The 20,861-nt window shown below is 42.4% G+C and overlaps 1 protein-coding gene across 1 annotated transcript in view; it reads right to left on the reverse strand.

The window, feature by feature from the left end:
- MAN2A2 (mannosidase alpha class 2A member 2) overlaps positions 1 to 18,520 on the reverse strand; it is a 206,699-nt gene extending 188,179 nt beyond the window's left edge. The window contains exon 1 of the mRNA XM_077263559.1: positions 18,028 to 18,520. The gene's annotated coding sequence lies outside the window, so the exon portion shown is untranslated. The remainder of the gene's footprint in view (positions 1 to 18,027) is intronic.
- Positions 18,521 to 20,861: the final 2,341 nt, after the last annotated feature.

The following is a 20,861-nucleotide window of genomic DNA, read 5'->3' on the forward strand; positions in this document are numbered from 1 at the left end:
ACAATTTTCATAGTCATGAAAATACAGAAAAATCTTTAAATGAGAAGGTGTGACCAAACTTTTGGTCTGTACTGTATATATGTGTGTATATATATATATATATATATATATATATATATATATATATATATATATATATATATGTAATATATGTAGCTCTTTCAAAAGCAAGTCCAACAATACCTTTACATGGTCAGTCTGTTCCTCTGTTACTGAGAAATCAAATGAGCAAATGTCACTTCGGGTCTATTCCCCATCCAGCATAGTCTCCTCCTGCTTGTGATTTCAAGCAAAGAAGCTGACAGTTAAACAGAAGGTAGCACTGGGCTAGGAATAGAGCTGGAGTGACCGAGGCTTGGAAGATCTTCCAAGTCCTGAAAGCACTTCAGCCTCATTTGCATATCAATTCAAATGCTGATTTCTCAGTGATAGAGCAACGGACTGGCCATGTAAAGATATTGCTGGACTGGTCTAAGAAAGATCTACGTACGCCTATAGTTTGGGGTATGAAATCCTGATGACAGATTCTCTTCTAGTTCTATCCATGGCAACTTTTTTTTGCTTAGAAAAAAAATTATACTGTCGTCTGTGACCAATTCATAGCAGAAAAATACTCATCAAATGTCACAGAATTTTTCCTATCATAGAATAGAACATTTTGGTGACAATCACTTGCTCATCGCCTTGGAAGCACTGGTTCTGCCGTGTGATAAGGACAGCTGAATGGCCTTTGTATTTCCAAAATGCAGCATTCTTTCAAGGTACCTGCTGCTCCATGGGCAAAGACATGTTGGGCTTTCTGAAGCTTAATATAGTTTGTAACAAGTGCATTGGTTCACTTATATTTACCTTGAGATTATATGCCATAAAAGGCAATGACCAGCCGACGAGGACAGGTGATATTCATCTAGGACAATTTCATTCAAAGAGGTCTTGCTCTATCTAGCTCTATCTAGTGTCAAATATTTACAGAATTGAACCATTCTAGAATGCGCAACTCTTTTCACTATGTACCCAAATGCAGATTTGGATTTAGCACTACTAGACATACAATGCAAGACACAAGACAAAACTAAAGGTGTATACTACTCCTGATTGTAAATGTCGTTCACTGTATTAAACTATCTTTACGTTATAGGAAAAATGTAAGGGTAATGACGCTGCCTGGTTTAGTAGAGAGGCAGCTTAAGGGGGCGCTAGCGAGATTGCAGGTAGAGGGAGGAATGAGGCACGCAGTGCATACAGGACCTGAGCTAGGCAGGTCACGTGATCACTGTAGGGATAATGGGGACAGAGCTACCGTGTAAGAATGGAGGGTCTACAAAAAAAGCCGGACTCAGAGTACTAAGACAGAGACATAGTCAAAGGACAAGCCGAGGGTCGGGAGCCAGACGGGAGCAAGGTACCAAGGGGCAAAACAGCAGATTAGTCGGAAACAAGCCAAGGGGTCAGAAAGCCAGGACAGACAGCGAAGTACAAAGCAGAGGCAGTGGCCAGGGGGCAAACCAGGTCATAAACAGCAAGGCACACACCCAGAGAGGAACAACGATTATAGACAAATAACCTGGGTCAGCTATCTCAAACTGGGTAGGCGGAAGTATAACTGTCTCAGAACCCAGGAAATACCAGCATTAAATCACCGCCCCAGAACCAAAGAGAGGCGGACTAATTTAACCCAGACCAGACCAGAAAGCAGGGCTGTGGAGTCGGAGTCGTGGAATCGGAGTCGGAGCCCATTTTGGTGGAGTCGGAGTCGGTATAAAACGGACCGAATCTGACTCCTAAAATATATAACAAATAGGGTACAGTAGTTCAAAGCAATTTGTGGGGAATATTTTTTTCATAAGAATTTGTGAAAGTTATGAAATGTCCTATAAATGTCTGTCCTATTCCTGATCTAAGGTCTAGACTTTTAGCTGAGGTGAATCTGTGCTGCAGTTTATGTTCATGCAAAGTAGTAAAGCTCCTCCTTTTTTCCTCTTAGCTCATGTTTGGAGACATTAGCTGCTTTGATGACTTATATACACTATACGTAGAATATAAGGGGAAAAAATGTTTTCTAACATCTCAAATTTGGAAATACAGTAACAGGATCGATGAGGACATATACATTTGCGTGTGTGTGTTCTGGAATATGATTCAGCACAAACATGTTCCCTCCCTTCCGCCTCCCCTCTTTATAGACTGTGAAGAAATATGATGTGAAGCATTTAGTGAGCTGTACCCTGAGACAAGCCTTGACATTGAAAGTTCATAGTAAAGCAATTTAACAACACATTTTACAAACTTTATAGTTATCATCTGTCCTATTGATTTATGTAAAGATTGCTTTATTTATATCCCAAATTATACAGTGCATGATTCCTTACTCTTGCAAGAATTACAATATACTTTAATTTTTTACAGGACAAAATTATTTTGAGAGTGAATTTACATGATTACAAAATGTCTAAGAAGCATCTTTTGAAGTCAGCTGTATTTGAGCATTTCACAGTCACTCAAGATAATAAACATTTTGTGTATCAGTGTATAAGTGACCCAGATGAAAACAAATGCTGTGATGCCAAAATCAGTGCATACTCAGGCAGTAGTAAAAATGCTCCTTCAAGAGCTTCCAATCTAAAAAGACATTTACAACGCAGGCATCCAGACGTTTACAAAGCTGTGACTGAAAAAGATCACAGCAGCACCAAGAAACCAGCACTTCCCGCCAGACAAAGGAGGAAAAAGCATCTCAAATGTCAGTTACAAGATATTTTGTAAGTGACAAAGTTACTGTAACAATGACAGCAGATATATTTAAAGCACAGCTCATTGAACTTGTTGTGAAGGACTGTGTAACATTATCATAATTTGAACTAACAGCTTTAACAGCTCTTAATGGAGAAATGGATCGCAAACTTGGTGTTTCTCTGGAACTAGAAAGTATTAGAAAATTAGTGATTGAATAAGCCCTTAACCAAAAGGAAGATCTTAAAAAGACTCTCAAGAGACACTTTGTGTTTCTTAAAATGGATGCCTGCTCACGTCACACAGAGTGAACTATTTTGCTATCAACGGTCGATATGTTTGTGACAACAAATAAATTGTTAGTAAGACACTGGCAGTAAAAGATACTAAAGCTCACCACAGCAGCCAGTTTCTCCACACCTTAGTGGAAAACGTTCTGCAAGATAATGAACTCAAAAAAGAACAGGTTCTTGCTAATGTAACTGATAAATGTTCAAACATGGTAAGTACAATTAAACTGATGAATGAGAATGAAGGTGAACAGCAGCTAGAAGAACACTTCACATTCAGTATGTCGGAGATGGAAGGCCACAGTCCTGTTCCCATTACAGAGGAACAAACAAATATTTACTACAGAAGAACAGCAAAAAGATTCTTTACAATTAGATCGTCTTGTTGAAGCTGCTTCACACCTCTTTCCTATTCATCACATGCGCTGTGTTGTGCACACGCTGCAGCTGGCAATAAGAGATAGTCTGCAAGAGGGACATGTTGGAACTCTGATTATCAAAGTGAGGAAATAGGCTATTACAGCCAGAACCCTTAAAATTGATTCCATCTTGAAGAGACATGTTGGAAAAGGGGCAATTGCAATTGTGGATCAAGCCACTCGGTGGGGCAGCACCTATTTAATGATTGAGGGATTGCTTGAGCTGAAACCCTTCCTTGTAGATATGGCCAACCCTCAGGTAACACTGCATGAAGGTCAATGGACACAGGTGGCTGAATTGAAGGAATTGCTTCATCAACCATTTACAGTGACTAAAAGGTTACAAGCTGAGATTTAACTCCTGGTATTTTTATAAAGGAGTGGAAGAACTTGTTGTTTTGCCTGTCCCAAAGAGGAGGTTTAATCGCAGATGGCATTGCTGCTTCAATGAAACGGAGACACTGCTATTAGAAAATAAAATTCTGGCAGCTGTTTAAGTGGACCCGAGTCATCGTATATTGCTGGATGATCAACAGCTTACTAAAGGAAAAGAAGCTTTGATTGAGGTAGCAGTTAGGATGAGTGAGCTACAGAATGGCCAAGAGCTAGAGGACTTGGATCCTGCCAGTGCTGCTGCTGCCGTTCCTTCATTCTCATCAGATGAGGAGTTTGATTTTGGCAAGTATTTGGATGACATGGAGCAGGCAAAGCGTTACCGCAGGGAAAAAGATTCCACTCCCATAGAAAACAGATTGACCATATTTCAGCAACATTTTTCATTTGCTCTCGAAGTATAAGAGTTCAATCGTTCATCAAACGGACTGTGCACGAGGCAATTCCTTTATACCCTGAAATTGTTAGAGATGTTTCCCATGTGGTTACTGCTTTGCCACCATCCCAAGTTAGTGTAGAGAGGTTGTTCTCTAGCCTTAAAATAATTTGGTCAGATTTGAGGTAATCTATGAAGGAGCATCTGATGGAGGCGATACTGTTTCTCAGAACAAATTGATAAACTGCAAAAATGCTATTCAGTATGTTTTTGTTGAGAACTGTTTTTTCCACTTACTGCAGAGTAAATAATACATTGTAAATATGCAAAGTTTTTTTTTGTTCTAAAGTTGTATTCCAATAAATATATTTTATGTTCTATCTAAATGGCTTGATTATTGTATCATAATAAAGATTAAAAGCCTGAAGTTACTATTTTACTACAGTAAATTTATCACTTAAACATGAGCCATGTATGAGGGAGTCGGAGTCGGTGTCCTGGGAATTGAGGAGTCGGAGTTGGAAGTTTGGCTTACCGACTCCACAGCCCTGGTGTGCATAATGCAGAGGGGTAGAATTGTAAAGTTAGTCTATTCACTTTATTGCTCCTGGACCATAATTTTGAATTAGTGATCCATTGAAAGAGTTTCCTACTTTTAGAAAAGTGGACTCCAAACGCACTTATATAGCTAAAATAACAAACTGAGGAGATACTCATCCTCATTGATCCAGCGTTGGCTCCCCACTGCTGCTCAGGTCTCTGTCATTCTCAGGATGACAGTGCATCAACGCTGAAGCCAATCACTGAGTTCAGTGGTTCAGCCAAGATAGACAGAACAAGCAGTAATCTTCTATCTGTTGCCTATGTAGTTGTAAAAGGCACTAGTACACATGGTTCAAAATAAATTAGAAAGTTGCACCTGGTTTCTACTCCAATATCTAAGACCTTACTTAGTTATAGGATCAGTATACTGTGTAAGGCCCCATTCACACGTCCTGGTCCGGTACTGGAATAAACAGTGCTGGTGTGATCCGTGGTTTGTGTCCATGTGTCATCCATATGTACATGTCTGCTATCCGTGTGACATGCCCGTGTCCATGTGCTGTCCATATCCGTGTGATGTCAGTAAGCTGTCCGTGGGACACGTATGGAATGAAATGCAGAAAGGAATTAAAGAGTGTTATGTATTAAAGATGTTTAAATATAAAGATAGATAGTGATGAGGAACATAGATGATATATAAATGATAAAGTCAGAGAGAGAGATCCCCGTCAAGATATTTAATAAGCTCTGTGGAGCTTATTTGGCAGCTTTCCAGGAGTAAATGTAAAAAATGGCAGAGTTCCCCCTATTTTAATAACCAGCTAAGAGAAAGCATGCAGCTGGGAGCTATTCTTATTTGTCTGGGAAGGGACCAATAACCATGGACCTTCCCAGTCTATTAATATCAGCCCCCAGCTGTCTGCTTTGCCTTTGCTGGTTTTTAAAAATGTGGGGGACCCTATAAAAATGAAGTGGCATTGCCTTTATTTTAATTAACAGCTAAGAGAAAGCAGACAGCTGTGGGCTGATATTAATAGACTGGGAAGGTCTATGGATTTCGGCCCCTTTCCAGACTAATAACACTAGCCCTCAGCCGCCCCAGAAATGGTGCATCCATTACATGCACCAATACTGTCACTTAGACTCGGCTCTTCCAGAGTACCCTGATGCATTGGCAATCAGAGAAATGGTTTTGAGGTTGATGTCAGCTGTGTAATGTCCGCTGACATCAAGCCCAGGGGTTAGTAATGGAGAGGTGTCTACCAGACACCCCATTACTAACCCCGTAGTCAAAATAAGTAAACACACAGACATATAGAAGTCCTTTATTTTTAAAATGCACTCCCTGACAGTTGCACTCTTTTACCCATTTATTACCAAAAAAGTAATCCATAGGGTCCGCCATAATCCAAATGGAGGTTCCATGAAGATCCCTAATTCTGCTACATCAGGAGGCTGTGATGAGCGGTGACATCAGTAACACTACGGCTCACCACAGCCACTGCAACACAGAGAGTGGCGTGAGAACCAGAGGCAATGACAAGCGTTGACGTAATTAAGGTTACTGCAGGACACATCCGCGATTCTCATGGTACCCTCTGTGTGATCCGCCAGCTGTGAACTGCCATGAACTCTGTAAGATTAACGCAGTTCACAGATGCTCACACGCAGAAAACAATCTCTTTTATTGAAAGGCCTTTTTCCTATGCACTCACATGGGGCGAGACATGTCATTTGGGGCTGGGGTGGAGAATCTTCTGCTAAGGGCCATTTGGATATTTATACCCTCATGGGGGGCCATACTAAATTATCAACTTGAAAATTACCCTGCTATAATTGGTCAAACATTTAATTAACTCACCCCTAATGTGGTGGCTGAAACTGCTTCTCTTTTGCGCGGCTGTGATGTTAGATTGCACAGATAATGTTGCTACTTGAAACTGCTTTTCCAGATTTGCATCCTAGTGGAGCATAGGCGGCGGTCTGGAGACTACTTGCAATGATAAGTTTTGTAAAGAATTTACAGCAGTAAGTCGTACCGAACACAGATGTAAATTACGCTGCAGGTCTTTTCACAGTGGGAAATTCATCACTGCTCACATTACATTTCATTTGTAGAACTCAAGCAGTGGAAGAAATACAGTTTACATCACATAGAGGTTACCAAGACTGCTATATATACATCACATAGGAGACATCAGGGCTGGAGTATATACATCACATTGGCTGCACTGGGGCTGGAGTATATACATCACATAGGCTGCACTGGGGCTGGAGTATATACATCACAGGAGACATGGGGGGACATGTAAGAAGACATGGGGCTGCAGTAAAGACATCACAGGAGACACGGCTGCGCCATATACATCACAGTAGACATTGGGGTTACAGCATATACATCACAGGAGATGCTGGGGCTGCGGCATATACAGTACATCACAGAAGACATAGAGAAAGACAAAATTAAAGGTCCGTCAGCAGTCAAACCGCAGCTGCCGGCCTGAGCACTGTGGCTCACAGGAATCTTCCCAAATTGTGTGAAAAAGTGTTATCGCCAAACGTAAATGACCCCCGAGCCTGAGGTTCTCCGTCCATGGTCTAGGGCAGGGGTGGACAGTTAATTTTCCTGAGGGACTACATGAGAAACTGTGACTGTTGTGGAGGGCCGAACCAATAGGCTGAGATTAGTCCTGCGAAATATTAATTAACATATTAATTATTATTATTTTATATTAATTGTATTACTTAATATTGAGCAGAATTAAGTATTCTGACATCCCCCTATATATCGTTTTTTGCCACAGCACAACCTCCCAATGTCCAGCATGAGACCCTATAGCCTCCCTGTGACCATCATATGCCCCCCCATAGTCTCCCCATGTCCAGCATGAGTCCCCCGTAGCCTTCCCATATCATGAAGAGAACCCATAGCCTCCCCATGTCTAGCAGGAGCTCCCCGTAGCCTCCCCATATCCATGAAGAGACCCCATAGCCTCCCCATTTCCAGCATGAGCCCCCCGTAGCCTCCCCATATCCATGAAGACACCCCATAGCCTCCCCATGTCCAGTTGGAACCCCCCATAGCATTCCCATGTCCAGCCAAACAGCCCATACATATGAAAAAAAAGAAAACCATGTACTCGCTTTGCTCCCATTCCCTCTGCTCCTGTCTCCAATGCACTGACTCTTCACAGTGCACAGCTGACGCAATGAAATGACCGAATTGTGTCAGCTGTTGCACACGCTGATTGGTGGAAGAACGGCCCTTCCTCCACCAATTAATCATGGATGCAGACAGCAGAGACTGCCGGACTGGAACAGCCAGAGGGCCAGATGTGGCCTGCGGGCCGCACTTTGTCGGGTGTGGTCTATGGGGTCTGGACAGGGAGAATCTGCACCTCCTTGCTGAAATGGTTCAGGTTGCATGAGTCAGATGTCAGGTTCTCTTTAATGTGTGGAGGTTTTCACACCATTTAGTAACTGATACCCGACCGATGTCTTACAAGTCTGCAGGGGAGCCATTTGTCTTTGGCTACCAATGAAAGAAAACCTATAGGATGCTTTTTCTTTTGTACTCGGCATAAAGCCTGTTGTCTGTCGAACAAGAGAACACAAATCCAAGGACACATTTAGACCACTGTCTCCACAATAACCATTACACTAAACCATATAACTTCTAAGTTCTATTCTTTTTTAATAGAGCCTCATCTAGAAAATCAAAATAGAACATTCAATGAGTTTGTCGTAGACAGACAGATCTGTAAAAAAACGGATGTGTTCCATTAAACTCTATTGGTCTGTGTGCTGCATGTTTTCACACCGGAAAGGATGCAGATGAGATATGCTGTCATGTGAACATGCCCCTAGGGCCACGCTGTCTGACTGTACTATGTGAAGGGGCTGCATTTGACAGTCTGCATGTCTTCTAAACTTAAAATCCTTTTAGTCCTCAATTTAATGACCTCTATCCATATAAAGAGAGTATCAAGACCGTCTATTGTGGCGCCATCACATGCCACCTTACGTTGCCTTTGGCAGTAGCCATAGGGCTCATTCAGACGTCCCTTTTTTTACGTATGAGTTCTATCTTTGTTTTTTCACAGATAGGGACAAGTTCTATCATAGTCTGTGGAGTGTTCACATGCCTGTTATTTTTTCAGACAGAGTGATCCGTACAAAATCGCAGAGACATATCTGAATTCGACCTAAATTACAACTTAAACTATGGGTAAGTGAAAAAAAAAAAAATCGGACAGCACTCACATGCCATCTATATGATGTCCATTTTTCAAGGACTGTTCTATAGGAGAAGATTGAGAAACCTTCATCTTTTTTTTTTGCACAAGAAAAACTGATGACGCGCATGGTAAAAACTGACACTCGGACCAAAGTCTGATGAAAACTGGATCCAAAACACTGACCCTCAAACAGTTTTTTGAGTATGAGAAAAATCATTGACGTCTGAATGAGCCCTTAATCATAGCAAATATGCAATGTGATTCACTGTCAGTGCTTCATTAAATGTGTAACACATATATCTTCCGCATTTCTGCACTTTGTGAATGTGTGTGATGTAGCATCTCCTATATGTGTAGCTGTGAAGAACAGAAATGTGATGTAACAGATCTATTCAGAGAAACCTTGTGATTATGAGCAATGTGCATTGTGTGTAGGAGCAGGTCCTGTGTCACATCTTTATGTATCTGCAGATAGAACAGCTGTGAGGGGTTTGTGATCAACGTCTTCTTCGGTTACTGTCGTAGCTTCTTTTAAGTTTAGGTAGCGGCAAACTCCATTGTAAGAGCACAGTACATTATCAGCGAGTGTTCCTTCATTCCCACAGAGACCTTGAAAACATATGTTATCTGGAATAAAATGTGTAAATCATAAGACACCACTAATATATAAAAAGATAATTTCCCCCCAAAGTTCTGGTTAGTACTAATTTCTTGGGGTAGAGCATTCCAGAGGTTTGGTGCAACTCGGGAGAAGTCTTGGAGCAGGGAGTGGGAGGTACGGATTAGTGCAAAGGTTAGTCGAAGGTCACTTGTGGAGCGTAACGAGCGGGTAGGCTGATAAACAGAAATGAGGGAGGAGATGTAGGGGGTGCCGCACTATGGAGAGCTTTGTGGGTGAGAATAAGCAGTTTAAATTGGATCCTATAATGAATGGGCAGCTAATTCAATGACTGGTGAAGAGCGGACATGTCCGAGTACCAGTTAGCCAGATAGATGACCCTAGCTGCTGTATTAAGGATAGACTGGAGAGGGTAAAGTTGAGTGAGGGGGAGGCCAATTAATAGAGCATTACAGTAGTCCATGCGGAAGTGGATCAGGGCAACAGTGTGGGTTTTTGTTACCTCCATGGTGTGAAAGGGGCGGATTCTAGAGATGTTCTTTAGGTGTAATAGGCAAGAGTGGGCAAGAGATTGTATATAGGAGATGAAGGAAAGATTGGTGTCAAACATAACACCCAGACAGTGCGCCTGCTGCATAGGCGTTATTGTGGTGCCACACAGGGAAACAGAGATGTCAGCTTTAGGGAGGTGAGTAGACGGCTGGAGCAAAATAAATTAAATTTCGGAAAGGTTGAGTTTCAGATAGAGAGCGGACACGATGTTAGAGACTTCGGACAGCCACTGGTGTTCTGTAGCATAGCGGAGTTAAGGTCAAGATAATGTGTATAGTTGTGTGTCTTCAGCATAAAAGTGGTACTGAAAGCCAAATTTGCTGATGGGACCGTGTAGAGAGAGAAGAGGGCCCAGGACTGAACCCTGAGAGGCCCCAACAGTGAAAGGAAGAGGAGACAAAGGAGCCAGCGAACGAAACACTGAAGAAGCGGTCAGAAAAATAGAAAGAGAACCAGGAGAGAGCAGTGTCCTTTATGGCTATTGATTGGAGCATAGAGAGTCGGAGATGGTGGCCAACAGTGTTGAAAGATGCAGAGAGGTCAAGAAGAATGAGCATAGAGTGGTCACCATTAGGTTTTGCTGTCAAAAGTTCATTGGTCACTTTGAGTGCAGTTTCTGTAGAATGTAGTGGGTGGAAGCCGGACTGTGATGGATCTAGGAGACAGTGAGTGGAGAGGTAACGGGTAAGGCGGGAGTAGACCAGGCGCGCCAAGAGTTTAGAGATGAAAGGGAGATTGGACAATGGTCTGTAGTTATTTGTACAGGATGGGTCGAGAGAGGGTTTTTTCAATAATGGAGCAATGATAGAGTGTTTGAAGGAGGAGGGGAAAATACCAGAAGAGAGGGATAGATTGAAGATTTTAGTTAGGTGAGTAGTGACGACTGGAGATAGAGACTGGAGTAGGTGTGAGGGAATGAGGTCAGTAGTGCACGTAGTAGGACAAGAAGAAGAGAGGAGCCGGGAAACTTCTTCTGTGACCGGGTGAAATGTGGAGAGTAAGCCAGAGGAGATGTGGGAAGGAATTGGAGTTGTGGCACTTGTTGGCTGGGAGCTGATATAGGTTAGCAACTGCTCCTTCTCCAATGGTACCACCACTAATGTCCGTATGTACTGTGCTGATGGGAGTTGTCCAAAGACAACAGGGGTTATATAAATCTGAATCTTACTGTCATGACTCTGGATAGGCTGGTTCTGGCTCCTTCTTGGCAGGGCTGTGGAGTCGGTAGGCTAAATCTCCGACTCCAACTCCGACTCCTCAATTTCCATGACACCAACTTTAACTTCAACTCCGACTCCCTCATACATGGCTCAAGTGTTTAAGTGACAAATTTACTGTGGTAAAATGGTAACATCAGGCTTTTAATTATTATTATGATACAATAATCAAGTCATTTAGATAGAACATACAATATATGTATTGGAATACAACTTTAGAACAAAAACCTTTTTCATATTTACAATTTATTAAACACTATGAAGTGTAAAAAAAAAAAGTTTTCAACAAAAACGTACTGAACAACATTTGTGCAGTTTATGAATTTGTTCTGAGAAATAGTATCGCCTCCATCAGATCTTCCTAGACTACCTCAAATCTGACCTAATTAATTTAAGGCTAGAGAACAACCTCTCTACACTAACTTGGGTTGGTGGCAAAGCAGTAACCACATGGGCAACATCTCTAACAATTTCAGGGTATAAAGGAATTGCCTCGTGCACTGTTTTGATGAACGATAGAACTCTTCTACTTCTTTGAGAGGAGGTAAAAAACGTTGCTGAAATATGGTCAATCTGTTTTCTATGGGAGTGGAATCTTTTTTCCCTGTGGCGACGCTTTGCCTGCTCCATGTCATCCAAATACTTTTCGAAATCAAACTCCTCATCTGATGAGGATGAAGGAACGGCAGCAGCACTGGCAGGACCCGAGTCCTCTTGCTCTTGGCCGTCCTGTAGCCCACTCATCCTACCTGCTACCTCAATCAGAGCTTATTTTCCTTTAGTAAGCTGTTGATCATCCTGCAATATACGACGATGAAGAAGAAGAAGTACTTGCCTTAATCCTGCTTTCCTGAGGAGCTGCCTTACTTACCATGAACATAAACTGCAGCACAGATTCATCTCAGCTAAAAGTCAAGACCTTAGATCAGGAATAGGACAGACATTTATAGGACATTTCATAACTTACCCAAATTCTTATGATAAAAATATTCCCCACAAACTGCTTTGAACTACTGTACCCAATTTATTATATATTTTAGGAGTCGGTCAATTTTATACCGACTCCACCAAAATGGGCTCAAACTCTGCCTCCAAAACTCCGACTCCACAGCACTGCTAGTGACTACACATCATGTAACATCACGCCAACACAGGATCCTTGTAAAGGCCACAGAATGACGGCATTCAGGAAAGTTCTTAGGCCCTGGTCAGGCTGCAATGGAGTACCGGCGTGGATGACGGATCCAGGCCCTGCGAAAAATTGTTATCTTCCACTGAACTTTATATTCATCTACTAGAAACATATCCTAATGTCTACGGGGACCAGTTAATACCCAGAGGTGTGAGAAATATGCTCTTGTTTTTACACGTTCACCACAGCTTGAGTACATAGTGCCGACCTTCTGGACTAAAAACACCCAGAAGTGAAATGTAGATTGGCCATAATAGTGTTTTTACCAATGCTTTTGTTTCTGTTAGCAGAAATCAAGATACCTGGTGATCACTCAACTCCCTCGCATTTTCAGATGAGGTAAATATCCATGCAAAATTTGTCAATTACTTACAGAGGCATAAACTCACAATAGACCGGGCAGCCAAGATCTGGCGCGTTGTCTTGTAGGGTGCATGCAAGGACAACTTCATATGTCCCTAGAAGGAACAGGGTGATCCAGCTTTAGGTTACGTTCCCACAATGAGCTTTTGGTGACACTGCAGAATTTCGACACTATTTCTGCATTTATCATTTAAATTACGGTAGGTTACTTGTGGTTTTTCATTGTGTTTTTAAGCCGCGTTTTTGTCTCTTTTTGGTGTCTTGCTTAAAATAAAGCATGTGCGCTTTTTACCTGCGGCTTTTCCACATCTAATGCAAGTCTATGGGGGAAATGCACACATAAAACTCTGCGCACCCACCAGAGACATTTATATGCTGCGGATATAAAACACGCACCGCAGGTCAGTTTACACTGAGTAAAATAAAAGTCCAAGAGGGCAGAAGATTTCCAAACATCGCATCCACTTTGCTGGGACTGTAAGATGCTGCGTTTTTGAAAATATGCACCAAAATCTCATTGTGGGAATGTAGCCTAAGTGACCAAGACCTAAACTGTCCAGGTCTCCATTCACACACCTGCACGGCATGGAACAAGAGGAACTGGATGCCAGTCACATCTGCGACCACTCTCCTTATAGGGCAACATAGCGATTGGAGAGAAGAAGAATCAGTACTGGTCTCCTGCCGTCCATACATAATAATAACAATAATAATAATAATTTTTATTTGTATAGCGCCAACATATTCCGCAGTGCTTTACAAATTATAGAGGGGACTTGTACAGACAATAGACATTACAGCATAACAGAAATCACAGTTCAAAATAGATACCAGGAGGAATGAGGGCCCTGCTCGCAAGCTTACAAACTATGAGGAAAAGGGGAGACACGAGAGGTGGATGGTAGCAATTGCTTTAGTTATTTGGACCAGCCATAGTGTAAGGCTCGGGTGTTCATGTAAAGCTGCATGAACCAGTTAACTGCCTAAGTATGTAGCAGTACAGACACAGAGGGCTATTAACTGCATAAAGTGTATGAGAACATGATGCGAGGAACCTGATTATGGTTTTTTTTTTGTTTTTGTTTTGTTGTTTTTTTTTATATATATAGGCCACACAGGGATAGTTAGGTTAATGCGTTGAGGCGGTAGGCCAATCTGAACAAATGCGTTTTTAGGGCACGCTTAAAACTGGGGGGATTGGGGATTAATCGTATTAACCTGGGTAGTGCATTCCAAAGAATCGTCGCAGCACGCGTAAAGTCTTGGAGACGGGAGTGGGAGGTTCTGATTATTGAGGATGCTAACATCACATAGACAGACATTCACCTCTCTATCCACCATGTTATATAACATTTCCCCTGCAGGGTCTGCTTGGCCGCATGATCCGCTGACAACATTTATTTCATCCATGAGTGGAAGAAGCCAGATCTGTTGTGATCAGCTGATTGCTGCTGCTATTCCAAACTAAAAGGATTTTTTTTTCTTATGAGACAACTTCTTTAAAGGGGTTGTTGAACCACACGATTTAAGAAAAAATCTTACAATGGTCTAAAATAAATATATGAATAAAATTCCCTTTACAAATTACCTGGAGCCTGGTGAACAAAACCATAGGTGGATCAGGGGCATGTTGGCAATGATGCTGGAGGGGTTTGCTAAGATCTTTATTACTCCTTTTGCATTTTTACACCATTGTGAGCTGTTTATAAAAATGATTGTGGGATTGGACAACCCCTTTAATGATTGCCGTTCTTTGCGTGTTGCTAAAACATCAATGCACATTGGTGCTTCTGTTCTATCAGATCAGGGATCTGCATTAAAGTATAACGCAAATAAACAATATTTATAACAATCCGAACTATTTTACTACAGAGAAGTGTTGAATTATTAAACATTGGAAAATCTAATACATGTTTTATTAAACAAGTCATGAAAATCTTCTATAAAAGCTTCAGATAATCAGATCCCGCCATGCACCAAACAGTACTTTCTACCGTAATGACCCAAAATCAGAGATTTTCATCACTGTCACGTTAGACAAACACAATAACAGTCATGCCACAAATGGCACATTTAAGCCTGGTCTTTGGAAGCTTCTGCTGGATGAATGCACATAGGATTGCTACTCTCCTTAAATAAGGATTCTTCAAGCCTATCAGCAACAAAAAGATGTAATGGTGTTCTGGAGAATCCGACACAGATGTTAGTATTCCCAGCAACCCGCGTGGAGATTTACTGCAGTCCCATACCTCTGTTCAGCAAATCCTTAGGAGCCTACTAATCTAACAGCTGGCATTTCATCCAGCTCCAAGAGCCGCCTATGTATACAGAGCACACATCTCCAGCATGGTCCTGCATGGCATCCTAGGTGCCCGAAACAGAAGGCGACGAGGCTCCGAAGTGGGATCCGGTAATGTCAGTCACACGTACTGATACCAGCACTTCTGGGGCTTCTCAGAGCTGGAGGTATGCGAGATAAAGTAATGATCAGACATATTTCTGGGCAGTAACCCCACTGGATCGGCATGGTCACACTCTCCCCAGCCTGAAATGGCAGCTTCCAGGGAACAATACAGTGCGATCAATGCACAAGTCACCATTACTAACAAACCGAACAGGGAAATCATTGGTTGTTCCAACAATGAGAAAAACATTGTAACTGTATGCAATGACATAGCGATCACTATTACTGATCACTGTATGGAATCACATAGGGATCACTATTACTGATCACTGTATGCAATGACATAGGGATCACTATTACTGATCACTGTATGCAATGACATAGGGATCACTATTACTGATCACTGTATGCAATGACATAGGGATCACTATTACTGATCACTGTATGCAATGACATAGGGATCACTATTACTGATCACTGTATGGAATCACATAGGGATCACTATTACTGATCACTGTATGCAATGACATAGGGATCACTATTACTGTATGGAATCACATAGGGATCACTATTACTGATCACTGTATGCAATGACAAAGGGATCACTATTACTGATCACTGTATGGAATGACAAAGGGATCACTATTACTGATCACTGTATGGAATGACAAAGGGATTACTATTACTGATCACTGTATGGAATCACATAGGAATCACTATTACCGATTCCTGTATGCAATGACATAGGGATCACTATTACTGACCACTGTAGTCAATGACATAGGCATCAAGATTACTGATCACTGTATGCAGTAACATAGGGATCACTATTACTGATCACTGTATGCAGTAACATAGGGATCACTATTACTGATCACTGTATGCAGTAACATAGGGATCACTATTACTGATCACTGCATGCAGTAACATAGGGGTCACTATTACTGATCACTGTATGCAGTAACATAGGGATCACTATTACTGATCACTGTATGCAGTAACATAGGGATCACTATTACTGATCACTGTATGCAGTAACATAGGGATCACTATTACTGATCACTGTATGCAGTAACATAGGGATCACTATTACTGATCACTGCATGCAGTAACATAGGGATCACTATTACTGATCACTGTATGCAGTAACATAGGGATCACTATTACTGATCACTGTATGCAGTAACATAGGGATCACTATTACTGATCACTGTATGCAGTAACATAGGGATCATTATTACTGATCACTGTATGCAGTAACATAGGGATCACTATTACTGATCACTGTATGGAATCACATAGGGATCACTATTACTGATCACTGCATGCAGTAACATAGGGATCACTATTACTGATCACTGTATGCAGTAACATAGGGATCACTATTACTGATCACTGTATGCAGTAACATAGGCATCACTATTACTGATCACTGTATGCAGTAACATAGGGATCACTATTACCGATTCCTGTATGCAGTAACATAGGGATCACTATTACTGATCACTGTATGCAGTAACATAGGGATCACTATTACTGATCACTGTATGCAGTAACATAGGGATCACTATTACTGATCACTGTATGCAGTAACATAGGGATCACTATTACTGATCACTGTATGCAGTAACATAGGGATCACTATTACTGATCACTGTATGGAATCACATAGGGATCATTATTACTGATCACTGTATGCAGTAACATAGGGATCACTATTACTGATCACTGTATGGAATCACATAGGGATCATTATTACTGATCACTGTATGCAGTAACATAGGGATCACTATTACTGATCACTGCATGCAGTAACATAGGGATCACTATTACTGATCACTGTATGCAGTAACATAGGGATCACTATTACTGATCACTGTATGCAGTAACATAGGCATCACTATTACTGATCACTGTATGCAGTAACATAGGGATCACTATTACTGATCACTGTATGCAGTAACATAGGGATCACTATTACTGATCACTGTATGCAGTAACATAGGGATCACTATTACTGATCACTGTATGGAATCACATAGGGATCATTATTACTGATCACTGTATGCAGTAACATAGGGATCACTATTACTGATCACTGTATGGAATCACATAGGGATCATTATTACTGATCACTGTATGCAGTAACATAGGGATCACTATTACTGATCACTGCATGCAGTAACATAGGGATCACTATTACTGATCACTGTATGCAGTAACATAGGGATCACTATTACTGATCACTGTATGCAGTAACATAGGGATCACTATTACTGATCACTGTATGCAGTAACATAGGGATCACTATTACTGATCACTGTATGCAGTAACATAGGGATCACTATTACTGATCACTGTATGGAATCACATAGGGATCACTATTACTGATCACTGTATGCAGTAACATAGGGATCACTATTACTGATCACTGTATGCAGTAACATAGGGATCACTATTACTGATCACTGTATGGAATCACATAGGGATCACTATTACTGATCACTGTATGGAATCACATAGGGATCACTATTACTGATCACTGTATGCAATGAATCGGAGACAGCAGCCACGATGTCCCCCAGCAGTTATGGGGTTAAGCTTAGAGAATTGCTGGGACTGGCACATGGAGTGATGGGTCACACACACATTGGGTCCTGCCACCCAGCAGAAAGTAAACAGATTAGTTACCCCGGTAATGCGCCCTCCTGGTCCTGGAGTGGGCGCTTCTCCTGGGATTCTCCACGTTGTTTTATTCCAGCGTGTGCCAGGCCTCAGTCAGACGGGTGTCCGGTGCCGGTCCGTGCCCACATGCCCGTGTGCTCGGCTCTGTCAGTGCGGGAGGCTTCACATGCAGGCAGAGCACTAGGAGGAGCCCATTCCCTGCCGTGTCAATCCCGCTCTGCCCTCAGCTCCTGTTACACCTGCAGCTGATGTGCTCCCGTCACCCGGAGAGCCGCTGCCATAGGGCTCGGTGCCCCGCTATGCCAGGCTGACAAACTTGCTCCTATCAGATGTACATGGACGCTGAGTGCCGGCTCCCGGTCTGTGCACATCCCCGGCACCGAGGAGGGCGGATCACAGGTGCAGCGCTGCTATGGCGGCAGGATGCCCGGTGCCCCCATGCCAGCAGCCGCTCACTTCCCTGACACCCGCTCGCTGCTGGATTGCCAAGGTCCTTGATGCCTTTGTTTAAAGTGACAGCGACACAAGAGAAGCCTGAGAGCCTCCAGCGCCTGCGACAGGGCCAGGAGTGAGGAGCATCTAGCGGACAGGAGGAATGCCTGCACCCACCGAGTGTGCCGGGGACGGGGCCGCTCAGAGCCTGCTGCCCCCCGAGGCTAGAGACCCCCAGCCACACGATAAAGGACAAAGAGAAAAGCCAAAATAATCCTCTCACCAACAAATGGCCTCATCAATATTAACATTTTACACAAATTCACATTTCTGTATAAAATGTCTAATAATATTACTACATCAGCATTTGCCTTATTTCCCGTCGGTGATATAGCAGCAGAACAGTATGCACCGCAGAACAATACTTATATGGCGGCAACATATTCTGCAACACTGTACAAACAATGTAACAATTCAGGAGCATGAGGACAATGGGTGTCACAATCTTCACCTCAGAGGTCACTTACCTACCAGGACATGGCCGCAGCAAAGACGCATCCACATTAGGGCCCACCTAGACGAGCGTGTAATCGGTCCCCCGCGGTGGTCACGCGGACCCATTGTAGCCAGTGCGCCAGTACTTATGGCCAGCTGTCCACATGGCTGATAGCATGGAAAAAAATCACAGTGTGCACCACTATGGTGAGATGTCCACTACGGACGAGCACATGGAGACAGTCACGTCAGCAATTTGTGCTCACCACTGGCCCGGTTTTCAATACTGTCGTTTGAATCCGGCCTAAGGGCCCATTCTTATGGGGTCATGGGGACTCTGCCTCGCAGCATGGGTGCTGTGGGGCCCCAGGTCGCCCACCCTGCTGGTGCACTGTCGCTGTGATGGTGGGTTGTGCACGATGCCGCACCTTTCAGGCTAGGGACCCACTGAGAGGTTCGCCGTGACGTGGCAGTGGGCTTCACAGTCTGATCAGAACGCTAATCTAAGAACCTCACGTTCAGTTTGTAAATTTTTGCCTAGCGGCATTAGATCAACGTGAGACATGTGTGGTCCATGTCTGCTTCTACAGTTATATCTTAGAGGGGTTGTTCCACAAATCATTTAAGAAATGGGATGTATGGTTGGTGCCCCCACGCGACGATAGCTGACCCTTCTCACCCTATTACACCTTGTTAATGTGAGGAGAGAAGTCATATAAAAAATGTTATACAGTGTCAGTGACTATATTCTAGCTGCCTATAGGTGTATCAGTGTCCAAAAACTGGGAAGGGGAGACGTTAGAGTCAAAGCATATGATACCCGAAGTTGATGTAAAGGTACTATTGCTATCCTAATGATGGCAGGCCAACAGCCTTTACCAAGATAGAAGTGTCATATCTAGGGAAATCCATTATAGTTGTACAAATAAAGTGCCAATGCAATTTGATTAGGAAAAGCAAAAAAAAGCATGACTCAATTAAGTACCGCAAAGAGGACACAATCTGCCCCGTTTAACTCATTAGTCTTTCTCCTACCTTGCAGTGGAGGTTGGTACCCTAGAGTTGTGCAAATGGCGCCCCCACTTGACGGCCGCTGACCCTTCTCACTCTATCATACCCTGTTAGTGTAAGGAGAGGAGTTATATCAAACAATTGTTATATACACTAATTTCTTAAGGGTGTGTTAGTGGCAAAAAACAGGGAAGGGGAAATATTGGTATCAAAGTGTATAACACCAAAAATTGCTATACAAAGTGCTAGTGCTATCCTCAAATCCTAAACAAGTCAATGGCCATAACCAAGATAGGGATGTGGGGAAGTCCCTTATGGTCGACCAGATAATGTACAAATAAGGTGCCAAACCAATTTGATAAGGCAAAGACAAAAATCTTGTTCTTGCATAGTAGTTGCACCATAATGATGTCTGAATTACATTGTTAGAGAGAAAAATATGATCTAATATAGCAAAGTGAAATGGACCCATAATCACTCAAGCCCATAACTTGAAACCTCAATATCAACGGGCTCAATGTTATATAAATAATTTAAGTTCATTAATATATACAAATGATACTCCATTAAGAAACTTCGGGCTCAGTTTTACATATTAACCTAAAAGCTCATTATCAAACAAAACTCAACTCGTTCCCCTTTACGCAAGGCTCACCAGGAGCGATACTTTCAGGTAATGTATGTGAGACATAAAATTGAATACTTAGTTTATTAGTTCAGCATTATATCTGAATATGTAGGTGCCATTTGATAAGGCCCTTCAATTGCGCACGCCAGGATATATAAAGGAACATAGACACAACCCGTGGCAAGCAGACTACCATAGTGACACTTCCTCTCTGCAGTTGAATGGGCCGCATCAAGGTGGATCATTCTTGGATTATTTATCCCTTGAATTTATT

This window comes from Ranitomeya variabilis, chromosome 5 (assembly GCF_051348905.1).
Source record: "Ranitomeya variabilis isolate aRanVar5 chromosome 5, aRanVar5.hap1, whole genome shotgun sequence".
Taxonomy (NCBI): domain Eukaryota; kingdom Metazoa; phylum Chordata; class Amphibia; order Anura; family Dendrobatidae; genus Ranitomeya; species Ranitomeya variabilis.